The 17,597-nt window shown below is 35.0% G+C and overlaps 1 protein-coding gene across 2 annotated transcripts in view; it reads left to right on the forward strand.

Moving 5' to 3' along the window:
- Positions 1 to 17,597, forward strand: part of LOC112051691 (dual oxidase maturation factor 2) — an 83,842-nt gene that overhangs the window by 26,841 nt on the left and 39,404 nt on the right. Inside the window, exon 1 of one of the 2 annotated variants that reach the window (XM_024090461.2) lies at positions 17,058 to 17,309. The exons of the other annotated variant lie outside the window; for it this stretch is intronic. The gene's annotated coding sequence lies outside the window, so the exon portion shown is untranslated. Of the gene's footprint in view, positions 1 to 17,057; positions 17,310 to 17,597 lie in introns of those variants that run through there. 2 annotated transcript variants of the gene reach the window in all.

A 17,597-nucleotide genomic window follows, 5' to 3' on the forward strand; every position in this document is an offset into this window, starting at 1 on the left:
TCTGATATTAGTTACTTAATAATAATACTTTTTAAAGTAATAGGTAGATGGATTTCACATGGATACTCAAATTATAATATAATGTTATGTAGACGGCCTCCGTAGCGCAGTGGTATGCGCAGTGGATATACATATAAGACGGAGGTCATGGGTTCGATTCCCGGCTGGGCCGATTAAGATTTTCTAAATTAGTCCAGGTCTGGGTGGTAGGAGGTATTGGCTGAGGCTAGTTACCACCCTACCGACAAAGACCGCCAAGCGATCTAGCGTTCCGATACGAAGTCGTGTAGAAACCGAAAGGAGTGTGGATATCATCCTACACATAACAAGTTAGCCCGCTTCCATCTAAGATTGCATCATCTCTTACCATCAGGTGAGATTGTAGTCTAGGGCTAACTTGTAGAGAATAAAAAATGAAAAAAATGTGTATTTTTCATTAACCATAAATATCATTATGAACAGATGTACCTATATAAAACATCCAATGAAAAGTCGGTTAAAAATGAAATTTCTTTCAGGGATTCTCTATGGAAATATTGAAAATTTTGCACAAATATTTATTTTCGTGACTTTTTAACAGTCTCGCTACACCGCTTATACTCATATTGTTGGAACTAAACTAAAATAGCAGAATTATTCAAAACTGTTTTTTTTTATATTTAGACTAATTTTAAATATCTCAATAATTATAAGTATATTTTTATTGGCCTAAGAGCATGAACTGTTTTTTGAAACTATGAAATATATAAAATTTCATCTCGCTGTAGTAAGCTTTGACAAACTTTTTGAGCAATTGGAGTTAAAAATTATTTCCTCTTTAAGCAAAAATCCTGATCTATAAAAGGTACGACAATAATGAGTAATTAAAACTTGGACTTTAAGATTTTTAGTTCATCTCCGAACCATTGGGTTATTGAAGCTAATCCATCATGACCCACATAAAGAACCCCCTCCCATATAAACGGGCTCATGGGTGAAACTGCTTGCGCAATGACACACTTGTATATTACGATTGTTGCGTGCACTTTCTTTACTTACAGACTTCTAACCGCACACGTTGCTAAAATTTTGATCGTGCATGCGTAAACAAAATCTTACAAATAGTACAGGAACTCAGTATAAATCTAATTTAAATGGTCTTCAATAGCTCTTCAGCAGAAAAAGCTGAAACCTGTTACATATTTGTACCTTTTGCCGTGGAGACCCTTGGGCCATGGAGTCGCAGTGCCAAAAAAATTTACCGAATAATTTCACCGCGGCTAGTTGCCTCGACTGGTGAAAGAAGGGCTGGCTCATTTTTTGCGCAAAGGATCAGCCTGGCTGTCCAGCGCGGAAATGCAGCCAGTATTCTTGCCACCATTCCACGTGGGCATGATTTGTATAGTTATTAGGATAAGTTAGCTTAAGTTCCATATATATATATATTCTTTCTCAAATAAAAATTTATATTTTCATAGTTCATTATTCTCCTACTAGATTGCAAAACATTTTTTCATATTTTCTTGAGACGTGATTACTGAAACTGCTGAGTTTTTAAATATGTTTTTGACAATACCAGCCAAAACGCCTGTTGGCCATGATGGATATTTCAACTGTTTCATGACGTCACTATAACAGATCCCTTACAAACGGAGAGTTTGACAAAAATATAAGTTAACAATTAGTTTGACGTTTAGTACATCGGTAACATTGTGACGTCACAAAATGGACTACAGCGTTTTTGTGGTTTGGATAATTTGAAAAATGCATGATTTTTAAATTAAGTTTTATAAGAAATCCTTAACTTTTATTAATTAATATCGATATATTTTGGACCCTAATTCCATGAACTAGGCGAAAATAATATTGTTTAAATTAAATTTGATATGTGTCAACTACCCTATTATTTCAATTAAGCTTAGTATAAAAGCACTTTTGAAACATCAGGTAATGTTATTAAATAATGGTGGTAATTAGTCGAAAACTTAAAATTGAAGTTACAAGGGCTGACAATCATATAAGACAAGCAGACAGACTCCATGGTGAGTGAAAACCATCGCCTATAAACGGAACAGGGCATAAAATGCTAGCCACTCACCATCCGATAAGCCTGCAGCGCTAACGGTCTGACGTCCGATAAAATTGATCGTGTATCGGTCGCGATCGGCATGATGTCATGCACATCGCGATCAATACACGATTTATTACTAGCTGACGCCGGGTGGTTTCACCCGCGTGGATCCCGTTCTCGTAGGAATACGCGGCTAAAATATAGCCTTCCTAGATAAATGGACTATCTAATACTGAAATAATTATTCAAATCGAACCAGTAGTTCCTGAGATTTGTTCAAACAAACAAACGAACTCTTCAGCTTTATAATAGACTGTATAAAAACATTATAATTATTTAATGTTCCAGTTTCCGAGACACGAACTCAGTACCTCGTGATACACAGTTAAACGTTTACTCACTAAACCAACGAGGCTGTCTATTGAACATTATTAGACATCAGGAAAACGTTCGCAAAACCACAAAGACGTTTCAAATACATAACAGAGAAACTTGGTTAATAGTTACATGATGTAACGTCACTTGTAGTAAATATTCTTTTACTTTCCCTGGGTTCGAGGTTGGGATATGAAATATTGAGCTTTTCTTTATTACAGAAATTCTCGAAAAAAATCTCAGCCAGAATTTCAAAGTGGCATTACAGGCACTTTTGGCGAAACTCCAAAAGTCGTCAGTTCAGCGTTTTATAGGAATATTTTGGAGAGAATACGTCATACCACCTTTGCCTCTTTACCATCGCACCGGAAGATATTGGTTGTGTTTTCATCCCTATGTTGTATTCGTAGATGTCCCCCGGTCCCGTACAAAACGCTTTGCGTCTTCATTTCTCATACGCACGGCTAGGGTTTGGAATACCCTTCCCAAGTGTGTGTTTTCGGAGTCTTATAACTTAGATATCTTTAAAACAAGAGTGAATAGGCTTCTAGGCAATCGTGTCCCATCTCAGACGGTATCTACACTTACCATCAGGTTAGATCATGGTCAAAAGAGCCTGTGTACATAAAATTCCCCTCGTGCCATGTTAAGTCATCATGTAAGCATGTACATAATTAATTACAACTATCACCCCAAGCACGCTCGCATTTGAACAGCGTGGTGGAACTAAGCTCCATATTTCGTCTCCTACAAGGAGGTTGTAGTGGGCATTTCAAGCATATAATGATGATAATTCCTCGACTTTATTTTTTAAACAAATATTAATTAAACTACAAACAACTCCTATTTACTGAACCGACCTTGTAGAATATATTATTATTCACACAACGTTGTTATAAATAAGTAAACTTATTATAATATTTATAATAATAAGTATATTGACCTTAGCACACAATCGCTCGTGTTATATAATGATGCTTGAAATCATCGGTCAAACATGAAATTTCCATTAAAAATTCACATAATATTAGTAAAATACGAGTAAAAGATGTCAGTACGGTTTTTTAGGAAATTTACTATTTTCAGATATGCAATATAACTTACAATTTTTAAGTTGTTGTCGAAAAGCTGAATTTCAATTTTTTGCTTGCGACAGAAAAAAATACGTCTCACAATTTGATTCCGCGTCGAATGAGCTATCATTTATAATTTTCCGACCATTATAACGAATATTCACTGTTCTCTACTAGATTAGTACCTACCCAGTACATCTTTGTGTTTAAAGATGTCGGTTGATATTTTTATAAATTATTGGAACATGGATAAAGATTGAATAGCAGATAATTGTAACTAAAAATATGTTACTCTGTTATTGTAATTTAGATTATTTTTACGACTGACGGAACATGTAACTTCAATTTATACTGACAAATGCAAGAAATGTCACATTTGACGTCATTTTACGTGACTAGATCTCTCGATCACGACACACGCAAGAGCTCCAATTATGAGCTAATAGCTCCGATCATCTATCTAATCGGTCACGTATAAACTTTTGTCACAACACAAATCGGTCTTCAATCTGCCTTTTACAGACAGTTACTTTGGAATGTTTATTGCATATTGCTTTTAATAACAGCTTGCTTTGCTTTTTAATGACAACCAATCAAAAGCCCCGCAAGAGGAAGACAGGATTTTTATTTATAAATTTTTAATAGTATCAGAAAGACACGCTGTTAATAATTATAATATGTAGGTATTTAATTTATTTTGTTTTTAATGAACATAGTAGGAAGTTCTGATAGGAGACTCGAGCTCAACAGTGAGCCGAATATGGGTTGATAATGATGATGAAGAAGTTCAAAAAGTATAAATAAATAAACGACAGTAAAAATTTTAAGATATTTTATTTTTCCGTGATGCCAATCATACAAGTGGAGATATTTACTAAAATAGTACAATATTAAAAGGCATTTGTCGGCAATTACCCAAAATCAATTTACCAATAATCAGTTTTTTAGCATAAAATCGAATTCGTTTCTTTCAAGTAGCAGTTTTGAAAGTTTCTCTTAAGTAATTTCCTTAATTTGTATTAACTCTACTACCTGCATAATATTGCACTGGATTAATATAATTATAAAATTCATAAAAATTATAAATCTTTCTTCAATGTCAGTATGTAGGGGCAGATATCTTAAGTAAGTATTATACCTAAATATGTAGTGTTATTATTTCTCTTTTTTTATTTTTATTTTTTTGGTCTGTATTTACTTTACTAACATATAATTTAAGCTATTGTCTTTTTTTTTTTTTTGTACACTAACAACTATGGGTTAAGGCCTGAAATAAACATATTTTATTTTTATTTTATTTTATTTTATTTTTTTTTTTATTTTTGCATCGAGAATTAAAATAATAGTACTCGTCTTAAATTATATAACCGATACCGGACGTTACAATACGAGTATACAGACTAAAGACGTTAATATGCATCTTTACGGTCAGTTAGGAACATCGAAAAAATTATTATGCAATAGCAAATTACTTTATTGTATGATGTAGGATGATCTACCATTCTATGCTTTTTAAATTAATTATTCAAGATTTAAGTTTCGTACCATTGGTATCTACGTTCATTTAAAATCTTCAAAAATTTTTTTTGCCATTTTTAATTCACCTATTGTAATATAATGATCAGTAAAGTTTTGAACTTAAAAACGCGTCACACTATGTATTACGATTACGATTATAATAATAAGGTATTTTATTTTTATTACTCAAGTACATAAATGCAAATTGTTGTGGACGAATTTCGGCACATAATAGTGGATTAAGTCATGCAAAACTGCATTTTATTCAAACTTTATTATCTTCCTTATATGTATTATACTTATTATTGATTTTTGTTTAGGTACGTGATACGTAAGAGCCGTGATAGCCCAATGGATATGACCTCTGCCTCCGATTCCGGAGGGTGTGGGTTTGAATCCGGTCCGGGGCATGCACCTCCAACTTTTCAGTTGTGTGCATTTTAAGAAATTAAATATCATGTGTCTCAATCGGTGAAGGAAAACATCGTGAGGAAACCTGCATACCAGAGAATTATCTTAATTCTCTGCGTATGTGAAGTCTGCCAATCCGCATTGGGCCAGCGTGGTAGACTATTGGCCTAACCCCTCTCATTCTGAGAGGAGACTCGAGCTCAGCAGTGAGCCGAATATGGGTTGATGACGACGAAAGGGGCCGAACTCAAAACCGAGAGTGCAAGGTTCGATTTCCAATATTTAAAAAAGACGTGGACTATTCTTAGAAGAATAAGCATATGAACATTTTTCCTAGGGATTATAATTAATAAATAATAATATCCTACTAATACTATAATCCTACAAATACTTATTATAAACGCAAAAGTTTGTATGGATGTTTGTTTAGATGTCTCTTTGGATGTTTGTTACTCTTTAATGCCGCAACTACTAAACTGATTTGGCTGAAATTTGGAATGGAAACAGATTTTACTTTTCATCCCGGAAAAATCCGGTTATCGTGGGATTTGCGAAAAACTACATTTCACGCGGAAGTCGCGGGCTTCCGCTAGTTCAGAGTAAAATACCTTGTTCATACAAATTATTGTATTATTGATATTGAATTGCATATTAATAGCTTGGTTATTACTCTGTTTAAGTGCAGCACTTATTTTATAAAGGCATTTAATTTATATTAAATGTTTTTAATATGAACACTACTATAAGATATACAATGTAATATATGTACATACATTGTACACAATAAATAATTTGTTAGTTTTAACATTGACATACATATTTTCTTATATTATGTACTTAGGTAATCTATACTAATATTATAAAGCTGAAGAGTTTCTTTGTTTGTTTGATTTAACGCTCTAATATCAGGAACTACTGGTCTGATTTCAAAAAATATTCCAGTGTTAGAAAGCCCATCTATCGAGAAAGGCTAAATCTAATACTGAAATAATTTTTCAAATCGGACCAGTTCTTGATCGGATCGTTCTTCAGAAAAATAAAAAAACGTACAGACGATTGAGAACCTCCTCTATTTTTTTAAGTCGGTTAATAATACTTCTGCTTCTTGTGTGAAGATCCAATTGCCACCAAGAACCGTGTATGTAAGAAATTAATAAATCTTATAGTTTTCGCGACTTATCCATGAGCAAGTACAAAATTGCCACTCACAAGTGTCTCTTCTTGGCCTTATGCTGCCGAGCGTCACGTTGCCTCCTTTATGAAACCATCATCGACTTAAAAGAGATCTTGGAGATGAAGAAAGAACTGAAGCTGCAGCTCACCTGCTCCACAGAAGAAAAACGGGTGGTAGATGACGCCGGGCCACATCCGGCCACTTTGCACTGACGAGCGCTTCAGGACGTCGAATATAGAATTCGCGATCCTTAAATAAATAAATAAATATTTATTTAAGGATCGCGAATTCTATATTCTATATACGCGATCCTTAAACACCTCCAAATAGGAGCCATCAGCCTTCGTTAGGTTTTAGAGGCTACTCTTATTGCTTCTTTCAGCTAATGTGTCCCATATTGTATGTAGAATATCCCGTTCTTATACTGTGCAGTTCTGCCTGCACAGCCTTCGACGGTGGTGCTATGGAAATATAATTCTCAGCAAAAAAAGAACTTGCCAAAACTTCCAAAAATATAGTCGATTGCGAGTGACTGATGCTAAAGGGATAACCGTTATGTGTGCCTAGTGGGAATTTTTGAATATTTTCATACTGTTACTATCATGTTGACGTTTACGCAAATTTAAAAAAAAAAAATTTAAATTTATATAGAATTGAAACTATTGTGCAGTAGTGCCACTAGATGGCGCTGTTTCAATTCCTTAGAAATTCTCGTTTACGTTACGTGACAGTAACAGTATCAAACTACCACTAGGCCCTCTGCAGTGGAAATGAGAATATGAAACACGTGAAGAACGACGCCATTTGCTATTCCTTTTAAAAAAATCCGCATGGCACGCTGGATTCTTAATATATAAATGCGAAAGGTTCATCACGAAGTCCTGAAAACCGCATGACTTACAAAGATGAAATTTGGCAGGGAAATAGTTAGTAGCTATCCGCTAAGAACGGAATTTGCGATAAGGTCGGTTTAAAGAGGTCGGTTTAAGGGCGGACGAAGTCGCGGGCGTCTGCTTGTTCCACATAACAAGTCGACCACAATTACACCGGCACTCCGCATTTAACCCGGCACGCAGATACAAAGTATAAAAACGCTCAAGTCCTACCGTTGCCTTGAAGCGACCTCTCGGCGACCTCCTCGCAGACAGGAAAACCGGATGCTTCCGCGCACCTGCCACGTTAATGATATATACTGCATGCATTATTTATCTAATCTTTACCTACTTTATACTATTGCTTTATCAGATTCTTATCTATTTTGTTTTACTTACAAAGGAATTCTAAAACTAGCTAAAGGATTTTTGCTCCTGAGTAAAGGAAGGAATTAGGTATGTTACTTCTATGTGCAAACCACTTATGGCTCTAAAGTACGCCTTTTCAGTCTATTTTAAAAATAGGAGAAGGTTCTCAATTCGACGCGTACGTTTTTTTAAATGTTTGTTACCTCATAACTTGGTCATAATTTTTTTTTTGTTTGAAAGAATATACATTTCAGATTGGTCCCATTTCAGTTTTTATGGTAATCGGTTTAGTAATTTATGTTGTCTTTGAAGCCGGTTAATTTTTATGTAAAAAAGATTATGTTTATACATTTTGCGCAAATTCATACGAGAACTTACCCTGACTTACTGAGAACTATTATGTTTGTACTTATGAACGTTTATGTTAATATTATGAAATATTTTCATCTAATTTGACACCCGCACCGTGTTGGTCAAAACCCCCCCACCCCCCCCCCCCCCCCCCCCACCCCACACACACACACACAAGGTGGACCGAGGACATCAAGCGGGTAGCAGGGAGACGCTGGATGCTGACGGCTCGAGACCGTTCTGATTGGAAATCCATGCAAGAGGCCTATGTCCAACAGTGGTCGGTTGTTAATGATAATGACAATGATGAACACTACTGCTAGCTACTACTACTAGTATTTTCATTTATCATGACTTGATTATTGTACTACTATAACTACTTGTTTATTTATTATGTTAATTAAAAAAATATATTGTCTATGTAATAAAATAATAACCCATAACCTAGTTTTTGAATATAGTGAGACTAGACTAATGACTTTTTAATTAACACTACATATTCATTATTTTTAGAAACACGACGGTTGAATGACCTCGACAAAAACCAAACGATCACGAATATTAATGGTTGTTTTAGTATGCACAACATTTTTTGTGGTCATAAAACTTAAACAAAGTTAGGTGTCTAATTTTTTTCCTTATTTCGGTCATGTGACTCGTTCATAGACCTCATATATTTATGAGTTTACTGCCTCATTGGTCGGACAATGAGGTTTAGGGTACGAAACCCGGGTACAAAATAAAAAAAAATACGTTTTTGGGATTTTTCTTGCAAGAAAAATCTTAATAGCTGCCTGGAGTTAGGAAAGTCAGCGGTGTTGGTACACCCCCGTGCCTCGGAGAGTTCGTAAAGCCGTCGGTCTGGCGTCTGATCTCTCACCGGTCTGAAAAAAAGAATTTTTAAAATCGGTCCATAAATGACGGAATTATCGCTGGACATACATAAAAAAAACATACATACAGCCGAACCTCCTCCTTTTTGGAAGTCGGTTAAAAACTAAACCGACTGCTTCAAAATTAACAGGGAATTCAGAAAATTTATTATTTGTTAAATTATGTTATTATACAACAAATCGACTGAAAATTGTAAAACAGCTTGTAGAGTATATCGAAAAATATGTCAAAGACTCAAAAAATATAAAAAAAGGTAATAATTCCTTCCTATATTTTGTAGAAAAAATCCCAAAGCGTTGAAAACTGAAATCGAAAGAGAGAGAAATGTGGTGATAGTCTACGGAGTGCATAATTTACGCCAATGACTCTCAAGCAATTTTAAAAACGTATTAAATATTAGGTATATCTATTTATTTAAAACACGCTTTGATATTATAACTACTTGATTATGTATTCAGTTAAATACATCTACAATGTAAAACTAATCCCACAATGAAAGCATTAACAAATCAAACGCAGACATTCATCGAAACAAGCTTATAGATACATTTAGATACCTGACCATTTGATAAGATAAGCTCTTGAGGTATCACAATCACAGTTGACCACCTTTTCAGCACAGTTAATAATGCTTTGGTTGTCAAAATCGAGGTCCTGGGTTTGATTCCCAAATCAATTTTAACAGTATTTTACCGCCAAGTAGCATTTGCTGTGTCTGAAGGATCTAGTTTCCGGTGTAATTAACACAGTTTTAACACATACCTACAATCAGGTGGGTCAAATTGTATAAAGTCTGGTGGTAGGCTTCTGTGGAGGCTAGTTACTACTCTACCGGCAAAGACTTTTAGCCACTAAACGATAAAGCTTTTTAATACGATCCCGTTATTCGTCGTCAGTCGGTCGTTAGAAACCGTCAAAGTGTAATCTGATATATCATGATACCGACACTCCAGCTATCGCCTAACGCCAAACTGCATTTATTGTCGTTGTAAAGTTATCGAGTTAGATCGTAGCTACACGACTAACGTCTTTTAACGTTAATTAACTGTTTTGGCGTGGCCCCAGCATTACTATAAAACTAAAATGTTGCGAAAAAGAAAGTCAACAGTAACATGCTTTTTTATTTTTATGGAGGAGGAAAGTAGTCCCTCCGGACCTCCTTTGACTATTCAACTGTGCATGTCCAACTTGCATGGACTTAAAATTACCTCATAGAGCCGTGATAGCCCAGTGGATATGACCTCTAACTCCGATTCCGGAGGTTGTAGGTTCGAATCCGGTCCGGGGCATGCACCTCCAACTTTTCAGTTGTGTGCACTATAAGAAATTAATTATCACGTGTCTCAAATGGTGAAGGCATAACATCGTAAGGGAACCTGCATACCAGAGGATTTTCTTAATTCTCTGCGTGTGAAGTCTGCCAAGTGGTGGACTAAGGCCTAACACCTCTAATTCTGAGAGGAGAGATAGCCTCCCCTGCACTTCGTGGTCAGCAAGGAGCCGCATTTCTTTGTGACCGTAACATATTACACACAGCAATACTTGTGGCGTACATCCACGTTTCTTATATTCCTGGTCAGGTTATACTTAAAAGTAGGTTATATAGGCGTGTAATGAGCAAAACGAACGCCCTCTGTTGAAACCGTGACAACAAATCGGATTAGAGACGCTGTCCGCTGTACCAACTCGGCAACATCTGTCACAGATATCAGTGTTCTATAGACGTTGCCACGCCTTTTTTGCCGAATATTATTGATAGCAACATCACTAATATCTCAATAGTCTAGTGGTTAACTTAGTTGACCTCAGATTGTCGGCACTGGAGTTTTTGGATCTGGTCTGGATCTTTTTTTTTATTTATTCTTTACAAGTAAGCCCTTGACTACAATCTCACCGGATGGTAAGTGATGATGCAGTCTATGGTCTTAGATCTTGATCTTAGATTTTGTCATACTGAGTTTATTCTCTGAGAAATTCTCAAAACAGCTCAGAATTTTGTTCGGGAGAACACATTTTATCTGTCAGTTTCGGTCGTTATCAATAACATCAGATTAAAGATCATCTCATCCACCAATCACCAACCTGTTTTGGAAAGTAACCAGCTTAGCCTCGTAGGCTAACAAACAGGTAAAAACTATATTAAACTTATTAACTAATATACGCAGCATCATGCTTGAACGCTAAATCGTTTGGAAACATATTATGAATTCTGTGGCATATATATATAAATATAAGCCACAGAATTCATAATATATATATAAATATATATTTACCAGTAATAGCATAAAGTTGCCACGGCCGAAGCCCGGCCCTTATCTAGTAATAAACAGCTAACCTAAACAAGATATCCGCAAATATTTAATTAAGATTAAAATATACGTTTAATTTACGATAACTCGAAAATTTTAATTATAACATAAAAATTACATAAAATTATAATAATAACATAAAAGTAAATACGGTTTTCTCTATTGATATTCCAATCAAATAAAAATCTATACCCAAGCCAATTTAGAAAATCTTCAGGTACATCATACGATTGTTCTATTGTGTACCTTCATTATAAAAACAAACGCAGCACATATTTGAATGATCATTCAAACCAAAGAGGCTTTCCAAACTATAAGCCGACATTGGTGTCACAGTCTCGCAGACTACAATGCATTTGTAACCAAATAACTTTATGATGTAATGCGAAAACCCATAGAATGCAATTGTTTCTAAATATATTGACTTCATCGAAACTCATACACAGCCATCTATTTCTGTTTAATGGCCTGACTTAGGACCTGCTAATTTGTTAGAGGAAAGGAAAACTCAATATCTTATTACCAGACCAAAGAGTAGAACCCAGGAAATCACGATCCGTAGCCACCCAGACTAATTGGTCAAATGCCTGCCACATATGCATCTTATGATAAAGTATTTTTCAATTAGCATGGGTACTTTAACAGTCGCCTGTATGACGTTCATAATACATATTATTATCGTGAATCGCGGCAAACTTTCAAGAGTGAAACGAACTGTAGTGTTATTAACACTGTATATTAATAATAATGCAAACTTGGAACACGACATTGAATTACGTCGTGATCTGAAAATAAAAGGTTATAAAAATATACAATACAGAAATAATCATGATTCGAGTCATGATAATACCCGAAGGTTAATTTTCCAAAACTTGCATTTGTACATACACATAAACATTAAATACTTTTTAGTTTTATATAAATACACAAAAACGAATGCCCGCGGCTCTGTTCTGAAGTTTTGTTTTTACCGGATAGCTATTTACCCTTAAGGCTTTATTTCAGTTATTTGATCCAATAAAGCCTTTGTCGCTTTAGACTTTTAATCTACCTGTAAAAAATATAAAGATGTGTTTTGTATTCCTAGTTAAGAGCATGGACAGACAGCAAAAAATTTAAATAATTGTTTTTTGTAAAATGTTATCTCTCAAATTAGATTTTTGGAATTTCTAATAAACTCTCGTTTCTCGTCAAATTTATTCGACACTCGTTTTTAACTCATTGATAAAAGACTTCTTTTAATACGGATTGTAGGAAAAACAATGTACAAAAATCTAAATTCTACGCGGATAAAGTCACGGATGCCAGTTCAATATAAAGATGGTAAATTCTGATGAATCGATGGGGAATTTTCATGACGCGGTGTCTTGCTCATTACCTGAACAAGATCCGTCTTTGAGGGTTATTTTTTAGACGACAATGAAATTAATGTCATTTAATAAATTATGTTGTTTAATTTTATACCTTTTATTTACTTCTTGTATACAACAATTCACAGAATTACATTCTTATAGTTCATGCTATTGTAATAAAGATTAGCTACACTTATTTCGTAATTTTTAAAATTATACAAAATTGATCGGTTGAAAATATTTAATATAAGAAAATTTTAATATTGCTAGTTTAGTTTAGCTTTATTAAGTTTATTATATTTTTATTATTTTCTGTAATATTGAAAATGCAATATGTAAAGTTGTTCACTTAAAATTAAAGCTAGTAGTGGAGGGTCTAATCTTAAAGTTTAGAGTAAATTATACCAAGTATACTTTTCATTTATTATTCCTACACACATCTTGACAAGCGCTCTAAGCAATGTTATATAATTTGTATTATATATAATATGTATTATGTAAATATAATATGTATTAATTGTAACATACGAGTATATTGTGTATTCATGCGATGGCCAAGTCAATCTATTTACAGTTATTTGAAATATAAAAGATTTTTAATATTGATATGGTCACTATAAGATGGTGTTAGGTTAGCTAATTATTACTTAAAAATATAAATCAATCAGTCAAAATCTCTAATACTATCTATTTTTTACTGGCCTATACAGCAGACGTTGCGTTTAGTTATAGTATAATTTCCCATAGATTCGGATTTATATAGCCTGAGAAAAAAATCTATAAACGGTATTAATCATTAAACGGCAAATAAATATAAATACGTTCATTGCACAATGCGATGCAGCGCGCATAAATAAATGTTTTAAGCTAACAAAAGCCATGAACTTTTATCATATAAATTTGGATTTAACAAACAAATGTAAGTTTATATTCGACTCGTCTCTCAAATATATACGATCTAGCACTGTTTAGTATGTGTGGGAGGCGACGTATATTAAAAACTGACCTTGCATCGTGCAATAAAAGGAAGTGTTTATTTTAATTTGTTTGTTATGCCTCGTCTATAGCTCAGCTGAAGTATCTATTAATAGAAAGGTCATCAGATTAGTAGGTACGTTCATATTTGTACTTCCGGCAATGGTTTTTATCGTTAACTATGTTTTAATAGTTAGCCTGTGGCATTAGTTGAATTTGTTTCATGAAATAGATACAAATTTTAATTATTTGTTCTCTTTGATAAAATAAGTTCATCAGATGATAAATATCAACGAAAGAATAAACAATATAATAATAAATAAATAAATAATATAATATAAAATAATGTTATTTTTATAAACGTAAATTTTTATAAAAACAAAACAATGGGAATGAGAATTGACAGAATAAACGTATATTTATGTGGGTTTGTATAGTGGCTACATGTACAATAATATAATTAAGTTAGATAAGTTTGATAAATTCAAAGTCAAAGATTATTTATTTTAAACTAAATTAAAGTTACGAGGGTTCCAAATGCGCTTTGGTCCGAGCAGAGCCCACAACAAACTCTGCCAGGGTTTATTTTTTGTTTATGACCAATTTACAAATTTATCTCGAACTAAGTACACAAAGAGATACGTGCTTCTGCTTATGATTCCGGAGAGTGGTGGGTTTGAATCCGGTCGGGGGCATACATGTCCAACTTTTCAGTTGTGTGCATTTTAAGATAATTAAATATCACGTGTCTCAAACGGTGAAGGAAAACATAGTGAGGAAACCTGCATACCAGAGAATTTTCTTACTTCTCTGCGTGTGTGAAGTCTGTCAATCCGCATTCTGAGAAGCAGCCCCTCTCATTCTGAGAAGAGACTCGAGCTCAACAGTGAGCCGAATATGGGTTGATAACGAAGTACACAATCGTATAGTGCAATGCAATGCCAAGCATTTCTATCTTCTACATAATCCTAAATACTATAATGAGATTTTTCTTATAAGCTTACGTTGAATAAAACTTTTTTTATCACGGCTCTGGATAATATTAGTATATAATATCAATTGGTTCCTTATATTTTTGCACTGCAGTGTAATAACATTGACCTAAAATAATTACACACCTACATTTGCGACCTTATTATACCTTTAAATGAAGGTTTTATAAGTTCTATATTTAAAAAAAAATATGTAATCGGTTTGCTATCTGTGTCAATGGGCCAGTGGAGTGTATAAATTATATCGCGGTCCATATCAGCCTTTGGAAACTGCTGAATCATTGTATCCTCTTAATAAGATACAACATACCATTGTGTTTATTCATAAGATCAGTTTCTACGTATTTCTAAGTAGTACATAACTTCTCACATTTACAACTTCGATACTCACTGCCATCTGCCACTGCCACTGGTTCGAATCCGGTCCGGGGCATGCACCACCAACTTTTCAGTTGTGTGCATAAAAAAAAAAGAAAAATATAACAAGATTTTTTTTTCATTTTTTTTTTATTCTTTACAAGTTAGCTCTTGACTACAATCTCACCTGATGGCAAGTGATAATGCAGTCTAAGATGGTAGCGGGCTAACTTGTTAGGACGAGGATGAAAATCCACACCCCTTTTCGGTTTCTACACGACATCGTACCGGAACGCTAAATCGCTTGGCGGTACGTCTTTGCCGGTAGGGTGGTAACTAGCGACGGCCGAAGCCTCCCCCCAGCCAGAAGAACTGGACCAATTAAGAAAATCTCAATCGGCCCAGCCGGGAATCGAACCCAGGACCTCCGTTGTTGTTGTTGTTGTTTTCAGTTGGGTGTATTTTAAGAAATTAAATATCACCAGAGAATTTTCTTAATTCTCTGCGTGTATGAAGTCTGCCAATCCGCATTGAGCCAGCGTGGTCGACTATTGGCCTAACCCCTCTCATTCTGAGAGGTGACTCGAGCTCAACAGTGAGCCGAATATGGGTTGATAATGATGATGATGATGACGTATAGTGCCTACCCAACTTAAAAGCTTTGTGCACGCCACTGCACGAGCGACACACAATGTAATCCATACGTTACAGTTTGTAACTTTTCAATGGGACGCCGAGGACGTGTTATCAAACACGCTGCCGATACAAGCCGTGCTGCTTTACACGTATGCCGCGTGACGTGAGGCACGCCGTAACGTGATCGAATTCCAAATTATGGCTTTCCACTGAACAATTGAACATCTATACTAATATGAAAAGTGCGAAAGTAAGTCTGTATGTTACCTTTTCACAGCTAAACCGCTGTATTGATTTTTGACGGCATCCGTGGCGCAGTGGTATGCGCGGCGGATTTACAAAACGGAGGTCCTGGGTTCGATCCCCGGCTGGGCAGATTGAGATTTTCTTAATTTGTCCAGGTCTGGCTGGTGGGAGGCTTCGGCCGTGGCTAGTTACCACCCTACCGGCAAAGACGTACCGCCAAGCGATTTAGCGTTCCGGTACGATGCCGTGTAGAAACCGAAAAGGATGTGGATTTTCATCCTCCTCCTACAAGTTAGCCCGCTTCCATCTTAGACTGCATCATCACTTACCATCAGGTGAGATTGTAGTCAAGGACTTACTTGTAAAGAATAAAAAAAAAAACGAAATTTGGTATAGAGATAAAGTGCACCTTGGAGCAGAACGTAGGCTACTTTTTCCCGGAATAAATTTGCATGGACTAAAAAACAGATTTTACGCGAACGCAGTTGGCGAGTGAACATCGCCTAAAATATCATGAGAAACATTTCCGCCGTTTTACTAAATCGGCTACGGAGACCAATCTCATGTTAATGATGATGTATCATCACTATTAACCTATTTTAGCGGTCATATACTATAGGGACAGCCCTCCCTCCTTACAAGAGAGGGGATACTTAGGGGATACTTATAGGGGAGGATAGATATCAATATTACGAAAAATATTATTTTTATTTCAATAAATCCCAATCTCTGTAATTCATTACATTCATAACACCAACCAAGTATCTTTGAAACCTTCTAAACTTTGCGCTTATTAGTTAAAAATATAGATATTTCATAAAAGTAGTAACTGTGCACCTAAGAACTTCACAGGTGGTAAAATTTCAAAATTCCTCGTATACCTAGGTACCTATGAACCTTCTCGTGATGAAATTGTGTATAAATTGTTTACATTTCAAGAAAATGACATAAATTTACGAAATTTCGCCAATACGGGGCAATCCATCACGACGACTCTGCGACGTGCCCTGACAATCATGCCGATCTTACACGTAATGAGATGAGAACCGTAGAGAAAAACTTCGTGAGTGACAAAGGCTCGCAGATAAGCCTCGCTCGCCGCGGTCGCCGGAACCTTGAGTGTTCCTTCCCTCGATATAATAATAAAGCGCTCAGTCCGGTCCGAACCTCTATCGACACCACACGAATTTTCAACAATACATTAATATTCACGCACACATCGAACAATGCACCCCGAACGACCGACAGTGTTCAGTGTAACCCAGTGACGACGACTCAGTGACCAGTGTGATGTTTTGTGCCAATACAACTTGTGCCATATTAGGAGATACTTAACTTATAAAACAACACAACAGGTATATCATTTTTATATTAAATTTTAGTTTCATAAGTCGCTAATAACTTAATTTATATAACAAAAGTAACTCATTTATTTATATTATAACATATTAGGAGGAACTTCCACACAAATGTACAGAAATTTCAATTTTAAATAAAAAATAATTAAGTTACAGTTCGTAATATCGTAAAGTAAACTCGTAAATAAATTAAACCTTCCGTTCAAAACAGTCTAAACAAAATGCAGTGTAATGTAAAACACAACAATTATTATTGTTAATTTTATAATTAAAATTAAAGTTTAT

Source organism: Bicyclus anynana, chromosome 14 (assembly GCF_947172395.1).
Source record: "Bicyclus anynana chromosome 14, ilBicAnyn1.1, whole genome shotgun sequence".
Taxonomy (NCBI): Eukaryota; Metazoa; Arthropoda; class Insecta; order Lepidoptera; family Nymphalidae; genus Bicyclus; species Bicyclus anynana.